At 33.2% G+C, this 22333-nt stretch overlaps 1 protein-coding gene across 13 annotated transcripts in view; it reads left to right on the plus strand.

Annotated features, from left to right (window-relative positions):
• The window catches only part of LOC408810 (rap guanine nucleotide exchange factor 2), a 189905-nt gene that overhangs the window by 90196 nt on the left and 77376 nt on the right, over positions 1 to 22333 (plus strand). For 5 of the 13 annotated variants that reach the window (XM_016911572.2, XM_006562696.3, XM_026440397.1 and 2 more), the window contains exon 1: positions 2026 to 2296. The exons of 3 other annotated variants lie outside the window; for them this stretch is intronic. The gene's annotated coding sequence lies outside the window, so the exon portion shown is untranslated. Of the gene's footprint in view, positions 1 to 2024; positions 2297 to 22333 lie in introns of those variants that run through there. 5 more of the 13 variants (XM_026440394.1, XM_026440396.1, XM_026440395.1 and 2 more) reach the window with 2 other exon arrangements.

Consider the following 22333-nt stretch of genomic DNA (forward strand, 5'->3'; position numbering starts at 1 on the left):
ATACTAGTAATTTAAAACGAAAACCGGCCCCTCGAATCTACTTGCCCGTGTTTGTAATTTACGGGTGCATGCATAATTGCGATTTCATTTGCACGGCACAGGGTATTCTTAATGTCTTTTAATGAAATGTGGCTCGGAAGAATTTCATTTCGTTCGTATCTCGGCCGTAAGACTTGTGTCTGAAAATAATTGAACCGTTGGAAGTAGAAATGGCGTACTCTGCTCTCTCTCTACCCCTCGTTATTTTCCTTCTAATAAAGTATTTTCTTTTTTTTTATCTTTCTTTGCCTCTCTTTCTTCTTCTCAAGACTTAAAAAGAAATGAAAGCAGGGCTTAATTTTACGAAACGGACAACTTTCATGGAGTTAAAAAGGAATTAAGGAATATTTTAATACACTTAGTACGCACATAGTGTCAACGATTCGGTTTATCTAACTTCCTTTCTGCGGAAACTTGATGCTCTTGATGTCCTAAATCTCAATAAACATTTATTTTTTTAATCAATTATAATATTAAATTATTAATTCAAATAATAAAAAAGGATCTTACTCTCTTCAAACAGTATCATTCTTTCCAAAAACACTAGAATTATTCCAACCTACTATTCATAAATGTAAAAGATCAAATAATAATCTTTACAATTTGAAAATGTGTATGTAAGGCTTACAGGTTTCCATTCGATCAGTACGAAAATGGTAATGTTAGTCCTTGAACTTTTGATCGTGAAGGGCACAAAATTCGTGGTTAATCACTTTTTTAATTAGATTTTGTCGCTTTTGATAGTAAGATCAAAGATCGTCCAAGATAGTTGATCGAATATAATTTTTTCTCTGTATAATTTTTTAATTTCTTTTTTTTTTTTTCGCACACGTTCACGAGGAACGATTGAAACGGGAAAAGCAAACAGCGTCGTGGAAACCTTTTATGTATCTCATTTTTCCCCTCCGCCGTTTTAATCGACGGGTGGACCCTTTCGCTAGAAGTTTTATTTGCAGTAGAAAATTTGCTCGTTTCCGTAGAAGGATGGAGCGTGCGTCACCTTTCTGCAGTGACAGCAGAATCTCACCCTTTCATCCTCCCTTCCACTTGCGCTCCCTTTTTGTTTCGTTTCATCCTTTTTTCATCCTTTCTTTCTTTTTTTTTTTTTTCCATATTTTTTTTCCCCCCTCCCTCTCCTTTTTCGAGCGCCACTGCTCGAACACTACTTAAACTTCGCTCCTGTATCCGTGAGTTATTAAATTTTACCGGAATCGGGGGTGGGATGGTGGTGGCCTTGCCCTTCGAAATTAATATTTCAACCGTTTGAAAACGGACGTCTTTCGCGCGACATGCAAACAATGGAAAACTATCTTCTGTCTATACCGTGGAGGATGATTTATTTTAATCTGTGAAAATGTAAAAATGTTAGGCATGTAAAGATTGATGAAGGTTTGGTTCGAATTTTTGAGAAGAATCATCTAATTATGGAATTGTAATTTTAAATTAGATAAAAATATAAAAGAATTGTGATTAAGAAATATATCTACATTGAATCAAAGTTAAAATAACTTTGAAATCAATTTGTAAAAAGTTAATATGATTGGAATGATGAAAATTTGAGGTTAGAATCAATAAACTAATAAATCAAACAATTCTGTAATAAGGAAAATCTGTAGAAACTTTCATTAGTTATTTATTTGATATTTATTAGATTCAATAAACTTATTATATTATTATTCATTATTCTATTACGAACTCTATAATTTACTTATATAAGTATTTATATAATGAAACGAAATTTTCCCACATTAAAACTTGCTGCAACTTGTATTATTATCGATAATTACCAAAAGCTACGAATTATCTTTCGAAACTATTAAAAAATTTTCATTTATACGCTTTACTGTAACGAAAAATAAAGATATAATGAAAAGAAAATTTCAAAATTGGAGCCTAATAAGGATTTCGAATTTTAGTACCTCGAGGCGTCGACAGAGTGCGCAGATGTCGCTGGCGTCGCGCAATGAGTGACAGCGCGGGAGTGGCAGTATAGTTTCGGACGCCGTGGCGCGTGGTTCGAGGTTAAAAAGTAGTTCGTTTGTTCGGTGATATACCATTTACGTGTGTTCGATTTGAACGTGTTATATATTCGCTCGATCGACGACCAGTACACGTGTCCGTGCAACGAATATCACGGTGATTTGCTCGCGATCGGTTGTCGCGGTTTATTGACTCGACTCCGTGGTCTCGGTGTGTTTGTTTTCCCGTGGAGAAGTGCAATCATCTGTGGATTACCTCGAGCAGCTGCAACGGACAGGTTATTTGGCCGGCTGGACGCCTCGTGTGCATCCATGATCCGTGAACCAGGCTGATCGATCGATAGATTATATTTACTTTGGTGACGCCGAGAGGAAAGAGAAGCTGTCGCGTGAGAGATAAACCTCATGATTTTATTATGATGATTAACCCTTACGCGAACCGTATCTGCGCATTCGAGACGCGCTTCGTCTTTGAATCCGGCTAATTACGCGTTTCTTACAGAGGACGCTGCGCAACATCGCGCGAATACGTAGCGTGGTAAAGCTCAAAACCTTGAGATTGCTTGAAAGTAAACGAAATTGTTGTTTGTTTATAGTTTTTAAAGTATACGTTTGAACGATGAATGATGAATAATCGCCTGAGGGTTAATCTGAAATTATTTGACCGCAATAAATCTTTATTACGTGTTATATTAGCATCTTTTTGGTGAGTCCAATATATCTTATTATAGAGGTCGTTCTTGTTGCTACAATGTGAAGTGTAGCGAATAAATTTTTGTATGATTATTCCTTCTTTAAGAAAGGAATTTTAGAATATTATTTAATTTTCGAATACTTTATTTTAACTCATATTCTATTTTTTTTTATGATATAAAGATCATATAGTAGTACATCGTGAATATTATACATATTGTAATTAAGTATTCTAAAATTAAGTAACCTAAATCAAATATAACCTAAATAATGATCGCTTGAACTTAATAATATTAATGGAGTGTTAATAATGATATTATTATTAGAAAACGATTTAAATTAAAAAGACAGTAGAATATTAATAATTTTTATATTATATATATATATATATATATATATATATATATATATATATATATATATATATATATATATATATATATATATATAATTTTATTTATACTTTTATATTTAAAGATATAATTTCATTTTTTTTTTTTTTTTTTTGTACTTTAAAATTAAATCAAAGTAAAAGAATATCAAGAAGAAACTTGATAATGAGGTTAAATTCTTTTTGGTTATCTATCGTTTGACCATCTCTTCTATTTCTCGTGATAAGATCATATATCTTCGTTATTATACACCGACTAAAATGATGTTTCATCGTAAAATGAATAGAAAATTAATAAGAAAATTATATACTTTAATTATAAGAAAATTATTCTCATCAAATTAATAATAATCTTCTATTCTAGATGAATTTTCAAGTATATTTAAACATTGTAGATACTATTAATTATATTTAATTTTATCTCGTAGCACGTTTCGAGTTAATTTAGTGATCTAATTAACACGTATCTAATCAACCCTCTATTATTTTGAATATTGACGATAAACTCACCACTATTTTCAATGCGTTTTCAGTCATTTTCCCCTGTTATTACGTAATATGCCGATCTTTTATAATACCTACATTCTTTTCCTTGAAATAATAGATGAAAATTACAAGGAAACTGAAAGTACATATCAGTTAATTTTAATTACCGGTATTCATGATAATATTTCGCAAAAAATTAATTTTGCTTAAGTCTACAAAAAAAGTTCTGATTAATTTATTTATTTTAAAAATAAAAATAAACATTTTTTTCATTTTTATTCATTTTCTTTTCTTTTTTTTTTTCAATTTTCGCGATCGTTGATTTTTATAAACTTTAAATCGGAAAAAAAACAATTTATAATAATTTGTCGGATATTGTTTGATTAGTTTAATATCAATGATAGGCGAGATTTTATAGAATATAAAATTTATATTCTTTGATGATGTACGATTTTATCAGAACGAATTATAGGCGAATATAAACGGTAAAATAATTTATATCCAAGAGATACACGTACCGTGATATCATTTATTGCGTAATTAATCGCTCGATGAGAAATTCCCTTTCGCGATGTTTGAAAACAAATATTGGATTAAAAGTACGAGATTGAGGCAAGATTAAAATTTCTCCGTGAAAATAATATCGAGGCAACAAAAGAATTGTTAAATATTATATAAAATTTCGAGAATAATAATTTTCTAGACAGATTAATGAAACAAATATCAAAGTTTTTTTTTTTTTATTTCTTATCATATATGACTTTTTGAAAAGTATATGATGTTCATTCAGATTTCTTTTTTCCATTCAAATTCCAGAAATAAATAGAAAATTAATTTTATTTTAATATAATAGTTTTTTTTTTATTTATCATGTAGAATATAAATAGATCTATTTCTATCCTGTATTAATTTTGCGCCAGAGTACAGGTATAGCGTGAAGATATTTAACTTGTGACACCATATAGCAAGTAAACTAATTTTTAAAAAAACGGTCATGATTGACATAGTAATGCAACTTATCAGTAAAAATAAAATAGGGGAAAGCCTGCTAAAAGTGGGTATATGGGTAAAACTGGGATCTACTATTATTTTTAAAACGGTTCAATATTTTCTATTATCGTTTCAGCCGTGTATCGTTCTCATTTATATCAACAAAAACCTGTTAGATTATCGAAATCATATTGACCAATCTTTCTCCAAATTTCGATAAATTCGTGTTTACGAACACAATTCAATCTATTTCGAATTAAATACATTATTTTTTATTTTTTTTTTAAATATATTCGCGCATATATATTTTTAATTCATTTGCCCATACGCTTCGAAAACTTTCGGCTTTCACGACACATTTTCCCTTCTATAAAAATGTCCATAAGCCGATACTAAACTTCTTAGTCACGCCCTTCTATATTCCCCATCGATACGAGTACATTGTATCACCGTTCTCCCCGTTTTTTTTTTTTTTTTTTTTTTTTTTTTCCATCGCACACAATAGATCGCGTAGATCCAGAAAAGGTTAATGTATTCGAAATTATTTTCGACGCGTCCTAATGCCGCACAATGCTCCTCTCTTTCGCTCCTTTACATCTGCCTTTCGTTCCTTCTCTCTTCTTCCGGGTGAATTTTACGTTAAACGAGATATTCCCCTGGGACTACTTGCAGCCCAACAAAGAGATGTAAATTACTCTCGATCTCTGCTCGCTGTATTTTTTTTCTCCTTTCTCTTCTTTCTCTCTCTCTCTCTGTCTGTCTGTCTGTCTGTCTCTATCTCTTTTGTGTTCGCACTGGTTGAGAAATATGTGTGTCAACAGGAACTTTTTCACAGAGTGCATAGTGCACTTGCACTTTTGTGCACGCGCTCGTGATCCTTGACCCAATTGACATTGTTCTGTCACGTGGTGCGGCATTTCGTGTCGAATTCGTGTCTGACAGCGATCCCCCTGATTGCATTTCAATTTGAAATTCGCGGAAATTCTCGCTGATATCTGACCGATGTGAACAACCATGAATATAACGCAACAATATAAGCGGCTTGTTTGCATTGGAAATGAGAAAATTTGAAATTTTCATTCGTGGAAATATATTTTCCCCGTTTGTTTTATATTTCCAATCGAATTTTAGCGCGCGAGAATTTTCGGAAGGTATTAAGTATGAAATTCGTTCGAGGGGAAAAAAAAAAAAAAAAAGAAAGAAAATTCTCGTAAATATTTGAATCGATGCGAACAATCGATTGTGACGTGAGGCGTCTATTTGCATCGAGGATGTATAAAATTTTTTTTGGGGAGGAAATTTTACTGTCTTCAATTTTTATGGAATTTTTTGACCATATTTATTAAAGAGGTAGAATTTTTCAGAAATTTCATTTAATTTTGCGCGTTTAGTTGTATATATTTTATTACAATTGCGTGTATATACGAGTTGATAATTTCTTCAATTTCATAGAAAACAGTGAAATTGCATCTTATTTTTATTTTTTCGTTTACGACCATCGTTTAACTGCTAATTAAGTTTCTAATTTCTAATATGAGCATTTACCTCGCAAATAGAAGCGAGATTTTTTTTTTTTCTTTTTTTTTTTTTTTTTGTTTCATCCAAGAATATATCCAAGAGATATATTTTCTAAAATGCCGCGATAGAAATGTGAAATGAAAGGAAAGGATAAGGTTTATGAAATTCACTTTTCATAAAATAGCGAGCGAGAAATAAATTAGGGATATTTGTGTTTCATGCTAATTTACTGGATTGTTTGGTATTAAATACCAAAATGATTTATCAAATTCGTATTGAACAATCTAGATTGAAATTAGTTTACCGATATCTTGTCGTAATTTCATATTTCAAAATATTATCTACCTTGATGCGAGCTTAATTTGAATATAATATTTGATAAATTATTTTTAAACGATTGAATTTCTTCTAATAATATAAATATAATTTTATCTATTATTTTTAGTTTTTTGCGACAAGTGATCGTATTTTAAAAAGATAATTTTTATGCAACGTAATAATAATATTTTCATTTAAACTGAAATGAAATTCCCGATGAAATTTAAATTCTTTTCGTTAGAACACAAGTGTATCATTATACATTTTTCCATTTCCATGTAATTTCATTCATAGTAGAAATTATAAAACAATATTACGTATATTATTGCATATTTCTTTTTTCTTTTTTTTTTTTTTCGTAGTCCTCAATTTCCATTCATTCTCGTTTCCTTTCACGTGGATATATTTCTAGATAAATACATGTACTTTTGAAATAACATTTGATCACACTTTTAAAACACATTTTTCATGGTTATTTCTTAATGAATTCTTCATCAATTTCTAAAAATAATAGTAATTATTTCTCGTACTTATTTCGTTAATTACGACAAACAAAAATTATTAATAAAATTCGAAATTGATTACAACATTCTTCAAAAAATTGATTAATCTTCGTAATCGAAATAAAATTTTTCCTCTTCAATATCCGATATTCCATCCCATTCGAATAATTTTATTTTTCTCGTCGAAGGAAAACACGCCTCCAATTAAATCTAGATATACGTATAGGCGAAAGAAAACGCTTTCACCGTAGATTTCATCTGGATTTGTGGCTAACCGAATCATCGTGGATATTTTCCACGTTGATTCTCTCATCGTATCCTCTGTTATTCTGAACGTATGTAACGAGAAAACGGAAGTTACGAAACGAGCGTTCGTCGGTCTCTGATTTTTATCGGCCTCGGTGCAATTCTCTCGACACGGTCACCGCAATATTCGTAACTTCGCCAGTTTCTCGTCCAGAATTTCGTACGAGATCATTCTCCCTCGAAATGATAGTCGTTTCGGAGTCGGAGATATCGTTATATCCCAAAAAAGAAATGATATAACATATAGGCGAAATTGACCGAGTTGGATGAATTTTCTTCCGAAACGAATTGCTTGAAGAAATTTGAAATTTTCCCCCTTTATGGGCGCTTTGAGATAGCGATTCGATGGAATTACGCGAAATTGATGTTGAAATTGAGAAATATAGATTGCGCGATTTTTATCGATATTTTATTCAACTCGAATTGAAAATTTTGTATATCTTCAAATTTTCTTCAAATTTTATTCTGTTTGGTCAGATTTGATATTCTGCGTTTTATCATGAGATAATTTGCGAATGTAAAATTTTTAACGCAACACAATTCACTTTTGTAAACACGGATGTAGTGTTTCAAGCGCAGCCTAGTGTATCGACAGTTCCTCGTGCAGGGTAAAATGGTGTTGTAGTGCTGCTAGTTCCTTTCAGTTTGTGCGTGAATCCGTAAATGATCGGCACAACGGGGGAAGTTGGAAAATCAGGAAACAATGCGAAAAGTATCGAACTTTCGAAATTATTATCCAAACTTGAACACGTAACACGCGAAACGAAATTTAACTTTCTATAAATAGGGCAACGAAATTAATAAAATCGAATCGTTTCCCGTTCGTTTCACACGTTTATAAACAAATTTGTATATTTATTTAATTAAATCGATTTATAAAATTTCATCCTTCTTGCTTATTATTTATTAGATACTATCGTTTGCATTCGAATCGAAATTAATTTAATAATAATAATACAAACAAACTTTTGGAACGAAAAATTTCCTATCAAATTAATATTAATAGTATTCGATGGAAACGTGGTATTTCAACGTCACAGTTCCACGTTGCAATCGCAATTTCTGCGTGGTAGAAAAGATTCAGAGAATGATTTTTCGCGGCCATATTTTGTCACGGTTCGACGACGATCTTTCAAGTGACGTAAAACGCACACGTGGAGCGGGGGAAACCGCTGGAAAACAAGTCCTCCTAGACTTCTCCTAGACCCTCGTCAACTCGATATTTCTTCTCGAGATCGACTTGCAAACACCTCTATGACTTTGAGGAACGGCCTGAATTTTCTCTTGTCAGTTTTCGGTGACATTGCGCGTTTTTTCCTGCTCTATTTAATTCTCGATTTATGACAAATTTACTTTTTCTCTTTTTAAAGTTCTCAATAGTGAAAGCCAAAATAAATTTTTATACAGAGGAGGAAAGTCTATGGTACGATTTATATTATAAGCTCGTTCATCTTAATTCAAATCTCAAACCAAAAATATATTCAACTTCATTTTCCACGATGAAACTTCTTCTTTTTCTTCAAAATTTCAATAAATATCGAATTAAAAAAAAAAAAGAAAATATAAAAATATTTTTCTAAAAATTATTAACGGAGAAATAAAATTGAAACGATGATCTTTTTTAAACGTCACGTGTACCTTTTCGCACATTCATTCAACGAATGAATAACAGTGCGCACATATTTCTTGTTCATATTTCTAGTCTTTCTACGATCGATCAAAATTACCGTCCAAAGGCCTCTTACGATAAATTAACATGGCAAAACGATTCTCCGTGCAAAAAAAAAAAAAAATGGCCGATTCACGCGTGTAACATCACCTCGGTCGGCTCTCCTCGCGTTTTGTTACACGTCGTTGCTCCGCTTCCTCGTTTCTCTTCTTCGCCTCGTAACACGCTTGGCCTCTTATTCCTCTCAAGTGGAGCACACATCGCGTGGAAACGTCTGGACAATGGGGAAGGAACACGATATATATATATATATATATATATATATATATATATATATATATATATATATATATACTGATCGTCGTGTCAGCAAAGCGATAATTAATGAGCGGGGGAACGATTACACGCGTATCGTCGCAATTATTTCTGTCTAAGGTGAAGGGAAACCGATCACCAGACACGATTAAATTATTCGTGTTGGCCGTTTCCACGAGACCAACGATGAATTTTTCAACGAGGCGACCGTTTCGCGTGCAAATTTATTTAAATCTTTCTCTTAAGATGGAACGAGAGGACTCGATTCGAGGATGAAAGGGGAAGGGAAAGGGAGTGTTGGAATTGCAATTTTTTTTTGTCAGTTGACTTGACGGTTCAAAGGATAGTTTTCGAGATAAAATTCCTTTTTTCTTTTTTTTATTATTATAAATTTCTCGTTGGTACGTAAAATTTATTTTGTATAAAATATTTTCGTTAAAGCTCGGATGTAAATGGAAATATATCAATGTAAGCAATGAATCATCGATCGAGAGAATTTGAAGAATCGTGAGTGAATTACGAGTTGTGAAAGTAATTTATGAAGTATCGTTTAATAGTGATAAAATTTCAATTTGAGACGAAAAGGGTACAAGTATCGAATATGGAAAAATCAATATAAGTATGATATAGGGACCGTCTACTATTCTTATTAAATTTGATTAATTGTCCATCATAATCGTGTACACTTCTCCGCATATATTCATTCCCTCCGCCCATTCGGATGACCTCTTCTTCGAAGAAGCCTCACTATCGATCGATACTCCGTGTAACTCGTGCGGTCACGAATTTTAGAGACTTTAGCCTTGATGATATTCAAATTAATTACGGCATGTGGTAACAAATTATATTTCCAAGAAAAATATAAACTATAACTTTCTTCGAGTTCTTTCTTTTAATTATTCGAATTTCATTTCTTTTTTCTTTTTTTTATTATTATTATTTTATGTATCTCGTCAAGTACAATATTTCTACGAATAAAAAAAAAAGATAAAAGAATTTAGAATCAATTCTTTTTCTAGCAGAATGATAATTTTTTTTGAAGAAGAATAGTTTCTTATTTTGATTCGTGTCGATGATCGTTAATAATCCTTTTTTCTCAATTCGTTATTATCTAATACTAAAATAATGGTGGAACGGTGGTCGTTTTGATCTTTATGGTCGCATCAGTTTCCAACCGATTCGTAATTACGAATATTAGGGATCGTCGAAATTCAGACAGTCCGCAATTGGATGATTCGCGCATCGTCGGAACAGGCGGAATTAATCGAGTTCGATGCATGATAAAATTGACTTGCCCGTGAGTTATGTTTGCCTCTGCCCGTGTACACGTACCGTTTCTGCGACTAGTATACGCCGATTTTATTGATGCCGATCATTGGCGCGAAATATCGATCACGATCGTGTTCGAGTTTTAACATCGGTGTTTTCGTGGCCGACGAGTTTAACGGGATTAAAGTCTAGTAAGTCGAAGTGTTAATTATTTTTAAATACCTGTCTTTTATGAGAAATGGAATAGTCGATGATGGTGTGAATGTAAATATTTGTCGAAAATTATTTCGATAGTTAATAAAATAAAATAATAAATGTATTTTGTATAAAGCTTTTGGTACAATTTTAATTTTATATTTTTTTGTATTTTTGCTGAATTGATTTGAAATAGCAAAATTATTCAGATTAAATACTATAATAGTTTGTAGTCTTGGATTTTTATTTTTCATTTTTCATTCAAGCGTAGAAGCTTTGAAAAGTATTATTTTTAATTTCATCCAGAAATTTTTGAATAGTTTCCACCAAAGGAATCTTTTCTTTTTCTATAAAACAACGAATAATCCTTTTATAGCAATTCAATTGTGCTTCGTCGAATTTCAGTTTTATAAACCAGTTTGTTTGAAAATTGCGCTAAATCTTTATGAAATATCATATTACCATTTCCAATGAATATAAATTTATTCGATGGAAATTCGAACAACAATGAATCGTATAATAATCGTATATTAAACGCTCATAATAAATATAAAATTATAGAAACGAGTGGAAATTGCATTGATCTCTTGAGATTTAATAGTTTTATAATTCTTCATCGAAAAAGAACAAATAAATCTATGAAAGAATCGACAATGTACAAATTTTAATCGAAATTATCTGTTTCCAAGAAAATTTCCGAATTAAACTAATACAGAAAGTCAACGAGTAACGAGATTTTCCAGATTTTCGTTGCGTGCTTTTTTTTTTCTCGTTTCTGTTTCCTCCGAAGAAAACTGAGCATCTGACACGTGTGATGTATCAGTCACGAGGCTGTTTCCTCGACGAGAGGCTGGCAATTAAGTTGCCAGCAATGGAAGTAACCCTCCTTTTTTTCCCTGTCGATGGATGAACACTTGGGACAATCTTCCAGGAAGTATTTCGACCAGGATAGCCTTGTCCAAGATGGCCTTTCTTTCCTGATAGCTTTGACTCGGTTACATAAGACAGAGGCGGATGCACCCTGCTTTCTCTTTTTTTTTCCCCCCTCTCCACTTAAGTCGGTATATTTACACGACGAGGAAACACAGGTTAGGTTGATAACTATATCTAGTTAGTTATAGAGTCATTGAAAAGTTAAACATCGGTCAGCGTGTATTTTTCTTCTGATTTTTTTTGGATCTAAGTTAACGCGTTGAGGATCGCTGGATTAATTTTAATCTTTGATTTACCATTTTTGATAAATTCAGATTTTACGAATCGTTTGAAATAGTGCAGTTAATTTGTATTGAATTATCTCCTCGTTCCATCTTTTAGGTTTCTATTTCGAAATGAACGTAAAAATGTATTTATACGTATGATTCATTGCTTTGATGTAAGCGAAAGTACGGTTTTCGTTACGCGATATTCTTTTTCTCAGTGTAGAATCTGAAATATGTGGTAAGAATTGCAGAATATTTCATTTTCTCTTCTCTTTTCTCTCTCTCTCTCTCTCTCTCTTTTTTTGTAATTACTTAGAAGTTTCAATAAGAAAATTTCTACTTTTATTCAACACTTTTTTGTACACTTTCTACGCATTATTTTTTTTTTTGGAGAAAATACCAATTGAAATTCTAAAGAGTTTTAATTAATTTAAATTTAAATGGTTGGTTAGATATTTATATTTTATAAACTTTCGAAAGTTTCAAGTTCAACTTCGAATATTATGGATATTCAAAACTTTAAAAACTTTCAAAATTCAGATTTGATTCGACTTCAGTTTCAGGTATTCGTATTTCACCAACTTTTGCCTCATTTGAAATTGCAGTTGCCAAATTTTACAAACCTCTTCAAAATTCTGACTTGATTCAATTCAGTATCTCATAAATTTTTAGGATTTTGACTTATTTTTGAAATGCTGACCAAACTTTAATTTCACTTTTTATTTTTAATCCAACCTCGAAATCTCGAGTAACTCGCACATTTTTTTGGTAAATTAAACAATTAAACAATTCCTATATACGTAGTTTCTGATTCGGGAATCAGCTTCTTTTTGGTTTCATTTTCGAGAGGAAGTTTTGGACTGGTACACAGGGAATCAGGATCGATCCGCGTTGTTCCCCACCATCAACCGACAATTCCCTTTTCGTCGTCGCGAATTAGGGATGGAGATCGAATGTACATCAAGTGGTATTGGTGAAAAAAATGCTTTTAGAACCTTTTTTTGTGAATATTTTCAAAAAAAAAAAAAACAAAAAAGTAACAGGATGGAATCGATGCTTGTGTCCCTTTAACGAGAGATATTGAATGATTCATTTGGGAATGAAGCGATTCTACGGGTAAAAACGAATTGGAAAATGGAAACCTTTTGATGTAGAATTCTCGTTTTCAGAGAGATCTGATTTCGAGCTATTAAGTTTCCCATGTGCTAAAGATTTCTATTCATAGTTTGTGATTTAAAAAAAAAATAAAGGTTTAAATAATCATTACCCTTTGAATAGCGATCCGTGCAATTTTCTCTCCACAACAATTGATTTTTATTCCGTAATTTCGATTCTGGATATTTGAATCGTTTTCTCCAAAGTAACATTTTGGACTTGGTAAAATATTTTGAGAAAAATTAACATCTCCGTGTTACAAGAATCTTTCTCGTAGCTTTCGAAATTTACGCGTATTTTCCCCAAACGAAAATGAACGAATATTGGGCTGTCGATAATTGATTAACATTTAATAACGAGGAGGGATTAAAACGGAGTTAATTAATCGGAGGTTTGCGGATGAAAATTTCGATGGAGTAAGAGAGGGGAAAGAGAAGGGAAAGATCGATGCCCATTTTCTCGATTCTCGTCTGGTTCGAGCGATGATTTTAATTTTCGCGATCCCGCCGCTCGAACAACACGCTTTCCAACCTGTTCAATGTTTCATTAGTTTCTGGGACGATCGCGCAAATGGACGTCTGCGTAGGGGGAAAATTTGGTTTTTGCCACCGTTGGGCCATTTGTCGATTGTCGTGGCGCAGTTTGCGAATTCGAATGAAATTGTTTCGATTATTACCCGTGTTACGTGACTTACGTATTCATAGATATTTCACAGGGTGAAATGAACGAAGTGAGAACGTTTCGTGAACTCTTGTTACTAATAAGTAATAATAATTTTTGGGTCGTTACGATTCTTCTACATTTTTCCAATAAAATTGTCTTTCTAATTTAAATCTCTTCTTACAATTATATTTAATATATCTCTTCTCTACTGAATTCTTTTTAAATATCGGATTGAAGCTTGTGAACTATTAATCAATTACTTTAAATCTTCTTCCATATCCCGAAAAATATTGAATAAATTATTAAAAATCTTGAATCGAACCAAGATTACTTTCTCGATCCACGATATCCTCTCGAAATCTTTGGGAATCTGCGTCAATTAACGACGATGATGAATAAATTTTCCTACCAACACCGAGTGGCGCACGAAACGCTCGCATTATCGATTTTTCCACCTATTTTTTTCCCCCTTTGCCCCCGTAGAAAGGGAGGAGGAGGCAGAGGAGGAGGAAGAGGAGGTTGGGTCAGTGGCCTGTCAAGGGAGATCTGCCTCTGTTGGAGCGGAGAAGGCGGATACACCATCAATTCGCCGATGCTCTCCGTAAATATTTGCAACTGGCTGTTCGCTCGTCGGCATTTCAGGGACGCGGGCCGGGCGTAAAAATCGCAACGTAACGCGTGTTACGTAAATATTAGCGCGCATCGAGGCGCGACGAAAGGATTTTTCTGGTACGGGAGGGAACCAGATGCCCTTTTGTGATTTTGTTTAACGATCTTAAATTGCCGCCTCGATCCTCGATCGGGGATCCATATCGACGAATCGCAGATTTGTCGCTCGTTCGACTCGACACGAGCTCGTCTCTTTCCTTTTCTTTTTCTTTAAGATTGCTACGCGTGTGGCGAGGATGGATCGATCTGTTTTCTTGCTCTAGAGTTCTATAGTTTCATCAGTCTTCTTGCTTTCATTCCATTTTGTCAAAAGCAATTTTGTTGATCAACGCAATTGGAGATTGGTTTAAGTTCTTTTTTCTTTTCTTCCATCTACATGATTTTATTTATACCTTTATGTAAGTCGTTGGTTGGTTTATTGAAACTTTTTTTTTTCGTCTCTTAGTTGGATGTTGAATATAGTTTAATCGGTTAATGTAATTGGAAATTGATTTAAGTTTCTTTCAATAAGTGTGTGTTGCGTACACGGGATATTGTCTCGTTCATTTATACGATAATTGGATCGATTTATTAAATTTTTAATTACTTTTTTTGCGTTGGAGGTTGTAATCCTTCCTGTTGATCGAAATAATTGGAAATATTGTAAATTTAATACGGATTAATTAGAATCAATTTATTTTCGATACGATACATTTTATTATTAAAGGATTTTTTCTTTTTTCGATTGCTTGCAATTTCCTTACGTGAATTAATTAGAAGCTAGTCCAATCGTAAAATTAATTAGATATGAAAGAGCGATGTGTTTTTCCTTCTATTCCCTACTTTGATAAGTTGATTCGTTTCATTATATAATACTTTTTAGCTTACGATTGTTCGTATTTGAGGTTGTAATTTTTGCTACTTGAAATAATTGAAAAATAATATAGTAGTACATACCGTGTTGTTGATCCAACACAAGTGATTACCGGTGTCGAAAGTTGTTCGCGTTGCGTAAGTTCATAGCGGAAATTAATTAAGTACTTGGCGCGGTATTTTTTTTTTTATTTTTTATTTTCAAATCACCTTGAATCACGATTCAAACTTTATCGAGTCGTTTTATCATCGAATTTTCTATCTGTAAATCCTTAAATTTTCTCCGGTAATCACTTTAAAGAAAATTTCAAATTTTTCAACGACTCGTCGAACTATTTTTCTATCATTAAACCCAATCACCTATCAGTCTCCTTGTTTTCCACCCCTTTGTCTTCATTCGACGATAATTATCAGAGAATCTCACGTTGCAAATTAAAGACACGATTAATATTCTACTCCTTTCGAGCCAAGAAATTTTCTAAAAAAAAATTCAAATTGCACATTATGATATTTTTAATTGTTCAAATTGTAATTGCGTGCCTTTTTATTTCGAGATTATTTCACGAATACTCGTTTAAATGAAACTTGGATATATTTTTCATTCCTTCCGATTGATAAATACGAATTACAAAATTACCGTGCAAATTAATAATTCGAAATTCGGGGGAATGATTTAAACGTTCGTATTATCATTAAAAATTAATAACGATAATGAAATTCGGATCATTTGGAACGTTATCTCTTTTCACGGTTAAAAGTTGTTTCATCGTTATAACGCTCGTGAAAATTAACGCTCTTATCTCGCGTGTGAACATTTCGAGAGTAGTTCTCTCCCTTTTTTTTTTCTCCCCCTCCCCCCGAAAAAGGAATTTAACGAGACATTCCGCGAGTCCGTATTGCCGTTGTAAAATTTTATTCCCCCCTTTTCATCGCTCGAGGATGCATCGTTGTAATGGAGAGGAAAAGAAAAGAAAAGAAAAAGAAAAAAATCTATCGTTTATTTTTTATTTCATTAAAAGTTTCGGTCCCTTGCATGTCCGTTCAGCTATGCGATTACCCTGTTAAGCAGTTACGAAGGTGTGTTAATTAATCCTGTGCTTTGAACTGAACCTAAATATAGGTAGGATGTGTAGAAAAATATCGGAAGAAGCAAGTTTTTCCAAAAAATTTTCCTTTCTCGTGAATCATATGTAAAGAGACAGCTTGACGCGAGTTAAAAAATTCATTATTTATATTTGTTTTATTATAAACGAACGAGTAATATCTATTTTCTCGAGCTATGTAAAATTTTGTATGGCAACAGTATCGAAATTATGATTTCTACGTATATATAAATTATTTTTTAAGTTCTCATGAACGTATATTATTTTGAGTGTAAATAAATACAAATTAAAAGTCTTACGTCTATTCTGAAATGAATTATATTATAAACGAGTATATATATATTCTTGTCTTATAAAAATAGAGCACTTGCCATTACATTTCTCGTTACATATAATTTAATAAATCTCTCTCGATTTGATTATTTATGGATATACAAATGAATAATCCGAAAGAAAAATTGGGACGATTCTCGAAACGTACTTTACTTTGACCAAATATCGCGACACTGCGAGTGAAATCCCCTTTGTTTATCAATTATTAATGCCGCCACTTGGGCGCGTGGCGTCGTTAATGCCGTTGCAAACTAACAAACGGGCTTCCTGTAATTTCTCTTTCGCCGCCAGTTTCACCAATGGGCACCAGTTTCCATCGCGAAAGTCCATAAATGTTATTCGTTTGTTATCGCGCGAAACGCTCATTAAATGCACGAGGGCCCTTTTGTTAAATGCATCGGGGGTGGAACGAAACAACGAAACGACGATTATCGTGAAAAAGTGTATTAATTCGAAGTAAATGCTTAAACCTGGAGAGAGAGAGAGAGAGAGAGAGAGAGGAGAAGGATCGTCTCTCGGCGATTGTTTTGCATTTAAATGCAAAATGGATTCCCTCCGTTTTCATAGACGAGCGACGACTTTAAGCGGATTCGGAAAAGAAAGATAGAAATTAACCGCGAAAACAATGGCTGGCCGATCTCCGGGAGAAGGCGCATTAATACGCAAATTGCGGATTATTTTGTGGGTAAGGAGGTATTCGTTGCAAATATTGTTATTCTTTTGGAATTTAAATTGTTCTTTCGTTTGTTTTGGGAAGAAATAAGTTTATCTTGTTAGATATATGCTGTTTTTCTTTTCTTTCTAAAGAAAAAATTTTAAAATAACAATGGTCGAGCAGACTTGGAAAAATTGTCGAAAAGAAGAGAAGAATTACGCAATTTCATCTCCGTCTTCGATTTTTTTCCCCAGAATTCACCTTCAACTCGCTAATCACCTCTTCATCCCGTCTCATCCAAGGCCACGGCGCGAACACGTGGCAATTATTAAACAAATTCATCATCCGCTTAGACGCGCGAGTCAGAGATTCTGAAGCTGGAGCTCCCTGCTTCTTCCAATATATTCGAGCCGCAATTTATAGCCTCCAGATTGTTCCGAACTGGCAGCCGGGCAGGCATGCACGTGTATGCACTACCTTCGTCCAACCTTGGCGACCATACACGCGCGCTCACACACACACACACGCACACGAAATGATGGGCGCAAGCACGAATGACACACCCTCCAGTTTGACCGGTTGGCTTTCGGCTCATCCGTTGATTAACTGGCTGCACGCGCCCAGACCTTGCGTACAACATCGTTGCAACACACGTGTGTACTCGCAAATGTACATTCGATATAATCTTCCTTGCTCACGTTTCGAGCACCCGTGTTCCTCGTTTATTAAGAGGCGATTTAATTGCAAATCGATTCCCTCCTCCCTCCCGACCTCCCTCGAATCCGAGATGGGGGCGCCGATGACGTTTGGCCAGCCTCCTCCTTCCCCTCCCTCCACTTCGAACATGTATGCAGAGGTTATATATATATACGTGGGGTTACTTTTGTAAAGGGTCGGCCAACGACTTGGCTAATTTTCGAGGGTAGTAGAGGCACGTTAAAGGGATGCTTTTTAGACATTGATCTCTTTCTCTGCGAGGGTACTCGATGATAAAGTTTGTTTTTTGTTCGCGGTATGGTTTGGGGAGGATTTTGTTTGAGAAAACCAGCAACTTTGATTTTTTCTTTTTTTTTTTGTTTTGGAGGAGACTTGGACTCGTGAGAGGTAATTGAATTTTTGGAGAGATTGTAGTGTTTGTGGTGGATACTTATATATCTGAGGTTTGGTAATGTTTGATCTGAATGATTTCTTTTTCAAGGAAAGTTTTTTTTTTTTAATTTAATTTGCTAGAAGTGAATAATGTTTTTAAGGGGGAAAGAAATTTAGATCTAGCTATTTGTGAGAAGGAAGCAATATTTTTGAGAAAAGGATGAACAGTATTGATACAAGTTTCTATTAGTTTTATTTAAAAACTTAAGGATTCGTTTTTAAAAGTAAAATGATTTGTTTGCTTTCAATGATAATTGTAAGTTGAAACGTTTCAATTTCCATTGTGAAAAGTGCTTCATTCGATTGAATGAGAATCCAAGTTTATATCCAATTCACATTCAGCGATCCACCTTTATCACTAAACGATTTGATTTGAAAGTAATTTGCAGTACTTGTCATCCACGATTCGAATCGAATCGTTATAGAATTGGCGTTAAAACTGTTTATCCATGATAATGGTTTTTACACTGTTATTAAGCTTGTGTTCATAGGTTTGGTTTAAAATTTAAAAAAAAAAATATTGAAAAAAGTACAAGCTCTTTTATGGAAAGCTATATATATTCGTCTTATTGTAAATTTCCAAGAAAGAGATGAAATATAAATAACATATACTGAGAGATATTCCGTTTCTAGATTTGATATATATCTCTCTGAAAGAGATATACTTCATCTTTTATAAAAAGAATATTCATAGGTTCTTCGTAAAGCATGTAAATGAATTGGAGCTTACTAAGAATTTACTTTTCTTCAAATATATTTGTCATTTAAATAAGGAAAAATATAGAAATATTTCTTTCTTTCAACGTTATTATACAATTAAATAAATTTCAATAATTAATGGAATATTTATAATCAAAATCTGTGTGAATGTTGGTAAAATATCATTTTCCCTCTGTATTTCTTTTTCCCAAATCATATTTGCTCTTTCATTTTATTAAAGAGAATGACAAATATCGTACGATTCTTCTTCTTTCATATTGGAGATATTTTTCTATTTACCCCTTGCAAATATTTTCTTTTCTCCTTTCGTCAAATTCATCGATTCAATCAAGTCGAAGGTGGAAAACGTATAATTCTATAATTTCCACAAAATTTTGCTCCCATCGTTTCTAAATACGTTTCTAAATGTAAATTAACCTATCATTGGTTCGATTAAACGAAACTCGTGCGCCAGCTGAGGCAAAGATCATCATCGTTCCCATATCGTATCATACTCGATACGATTCTCGAAATTAGTATTCGATCTCTAGTTTAACGATATCACGAGCGCGCATTGATTACAGGCCTCGTTTATCTTCGATTCACGATGCGGATGCATACTGACGATGCAAACGATACGTTAGCGGAGAGTGATAGGCCGTTTCGTTGTTAGATGGTGGTTTAATTTCAAATGGATTCGGGGGATCTTTTGCCTCGAGGCTGTAAATCAATGAGAAAATACGGAGATCGAGCCGGAATTCCAGTTCCAAATACCTTTCTCGAATTTCTAAAGGGATGTCGACTGCATTAGTCATCTTTTACGTTTCTGATCGATGAGTCTTTGAGTATTATTTGTTTCTAGTTAATGTTAATATTTGTTAATTCGTGCTATTTGTGAACAGCATTCTTTTCTCTATTCTCTATTCCTTGAATTTTATTAGGAATTTGATCGATGGAAAAAGGAATTTTAAGGGTATTTATTTTTATAATTTTATAATTTCTTTGTCGCGTTTTATTTCACGCAGTGTTTCAATTTTCGAAAGTATAGGTGCTCGATGATGCTGAGGATGATAGAGTACTTTCATTTTTATACTTAAATATTTCCTTGCTTTGATGCAGCATGTTTTCATAGAGATACGAGATTTGCATCTTTCAGAGACAAATATTTGACTTCAATTTAAAGATGAGAAATCGTGGATGCTAAAGGAAATTCCGAACATTTTCATCCAAATAAATTTCAGTATAAATATGAATATATAAAATTCTTAAACATTTCTTTTTTTTTTTTTTATTCTTCCATATTTTTATAATATAATTATCACAATATTACTTCGTCTCTGGACGAACCGATTATTAATTATTACTTCGCAAAAATTCTGCAAATTCTTCTCGTAAGCTTCGAAAAATATACCTTAAGGGATACGTGTAAAGGACATTTTAATCAGAAAAAAAATATTGAAAAATGTTTTAATTAAATACTGTCACTCATTCCATTTGAAAAATTGCAAGAGAATTCCTTTGATATCCCATACGAGACACGAGGGTATTTTATATGTCGTTTAAAAGTCTTTAACAGACTGTAAAAATTATAGAAAGCAATTTTTCCATTTATTATATTTAATAGTTCCAACGGATGGAAAAACTTCGTGGCCTTATATTTCACCGATTCGCATCCATGCGTTTTCTTAGACCGAGGATTCCGAATTAGTATCCTTTCAAGTATCCGAATAAAAGAAATAGTGATGCAGTGACGTGGCAATCAGAATTCCAGAACGCTGTAAGACGCTCGGCCATTTTTTGAACCGTCATGAAGTTAAGCATGCAAGTTTTAAATATGTTATTATCCAATAATAACATTTCGTGTATACGTATAAACTCGTCAATATTTTAACCGGGGGGAAACGAGTTGGCTCATCATCGTTAAAAATACATTAAGTCGAGATTACGATGAATTAATTAATCGTTATCGATTTTTAAATACGCTTTCGGGTGGAGTTTTTAATCGAGAAATAGGCTTATTATTGATTGAATCATCCTTTATCGATATATTATCATTTTCAGATGATGCAAATGATTCATTGCCGATTGATTGAATCGTCAAAGAAATTCTTTCTCGATTTAATTAGTCGTTTAAATCCATTCAAAATTTTTTAAATTTTCAAACTTTGTAAATTAAAAGCTTCGAAAATTTTTGGATTCTTATTTTTTCAATGTTTCGAATTCTCAGAAGAGAGTTTCTAAATTCTAATATTTTTAAATTATCTAATTTCCATATTGATTAATTTTCAACGTTTCCACTTTTACCAATTTTTCAACTATTCCACGAATAAAATTCTTCACGCAATCTTTAATTAAACCAAGAAAAAAATTTATAAATCTCGTAATTTCCAAGAAAATTTCTTAATTTTTTAAGTTTATCCGTTCTCAAATCCTCAAATTCTTCCTCCTACGAGAAAATATCTTTCCACTTTTCTCGCCAGCTTCCAATCATTCCACAAATAAACTCCTCCGATTCTTAATTGGATCGAAGAAACATTCCAAATATTTCCCAAAAAAGATTCCTCGACTCTCGTTCAAACTCTCGTCTAGATATCTACGAATACATAAGAAAACGAAAATCCAACGAAAATTGGGTCAACAGGGAGCAGAGGATCTTGTATTTACAGACTTTGGAGCGTCTAAAGAGTCACGAGTCGTGATCGATGATTTTCGTTGTACATTTTGCCAAGTCGCGAGGAGGCTAATGTCTGGCTGGGAGAGATAGACCGGTCGAGCTGTTCACGATGTTCAGAAGCTTCTTCCGCGTTGGCTCGATTCCAATTGGGGAAAAAAAAAAAAAAAAGAAAAGAAAGAAAGAAAAGGAAAAAGAACGGCACTGGTAAGATAACGCGGTGGTGCAACTCGCGCGGAAAGTGTGATCGATTCGCGTTTAAAACGTTTGCCATTGGCTGGAACCGCCGATATCTGTGCTCTCTCCTGTGGCGGAACCTCCGCCGAAATGAAATTGAATTCGTGCGCGATTTGTTGTCTATTTCGATCCTCCGCATTTCCACGAAACTGTATTCATAGGTTTTGCCTCGTATCGGTCTTTGTTATTCGCCCTCTGCCGCGATCAAACATTGATTTATCATCGATTTGCAAATGTGTTCTCTTGTTTTGCCGAGATTTATATACACGTTATATAC

The sequence above is a fragment of the Apis mellifera genome, linkage group LG4 (genome assembly GCF_003254395.2).
Source record: "Apis mellifera strain DH4 linkage group LG4, Amel_HAv3.1, whole genome shotgun sequence".
Taxonomy (NCBI): domain Eukaryota; kingdom Metazoa; phylum Arthropoda; class Insecta; order Hymenoptera; family Apidae; genus Apis; species Apis mellifera.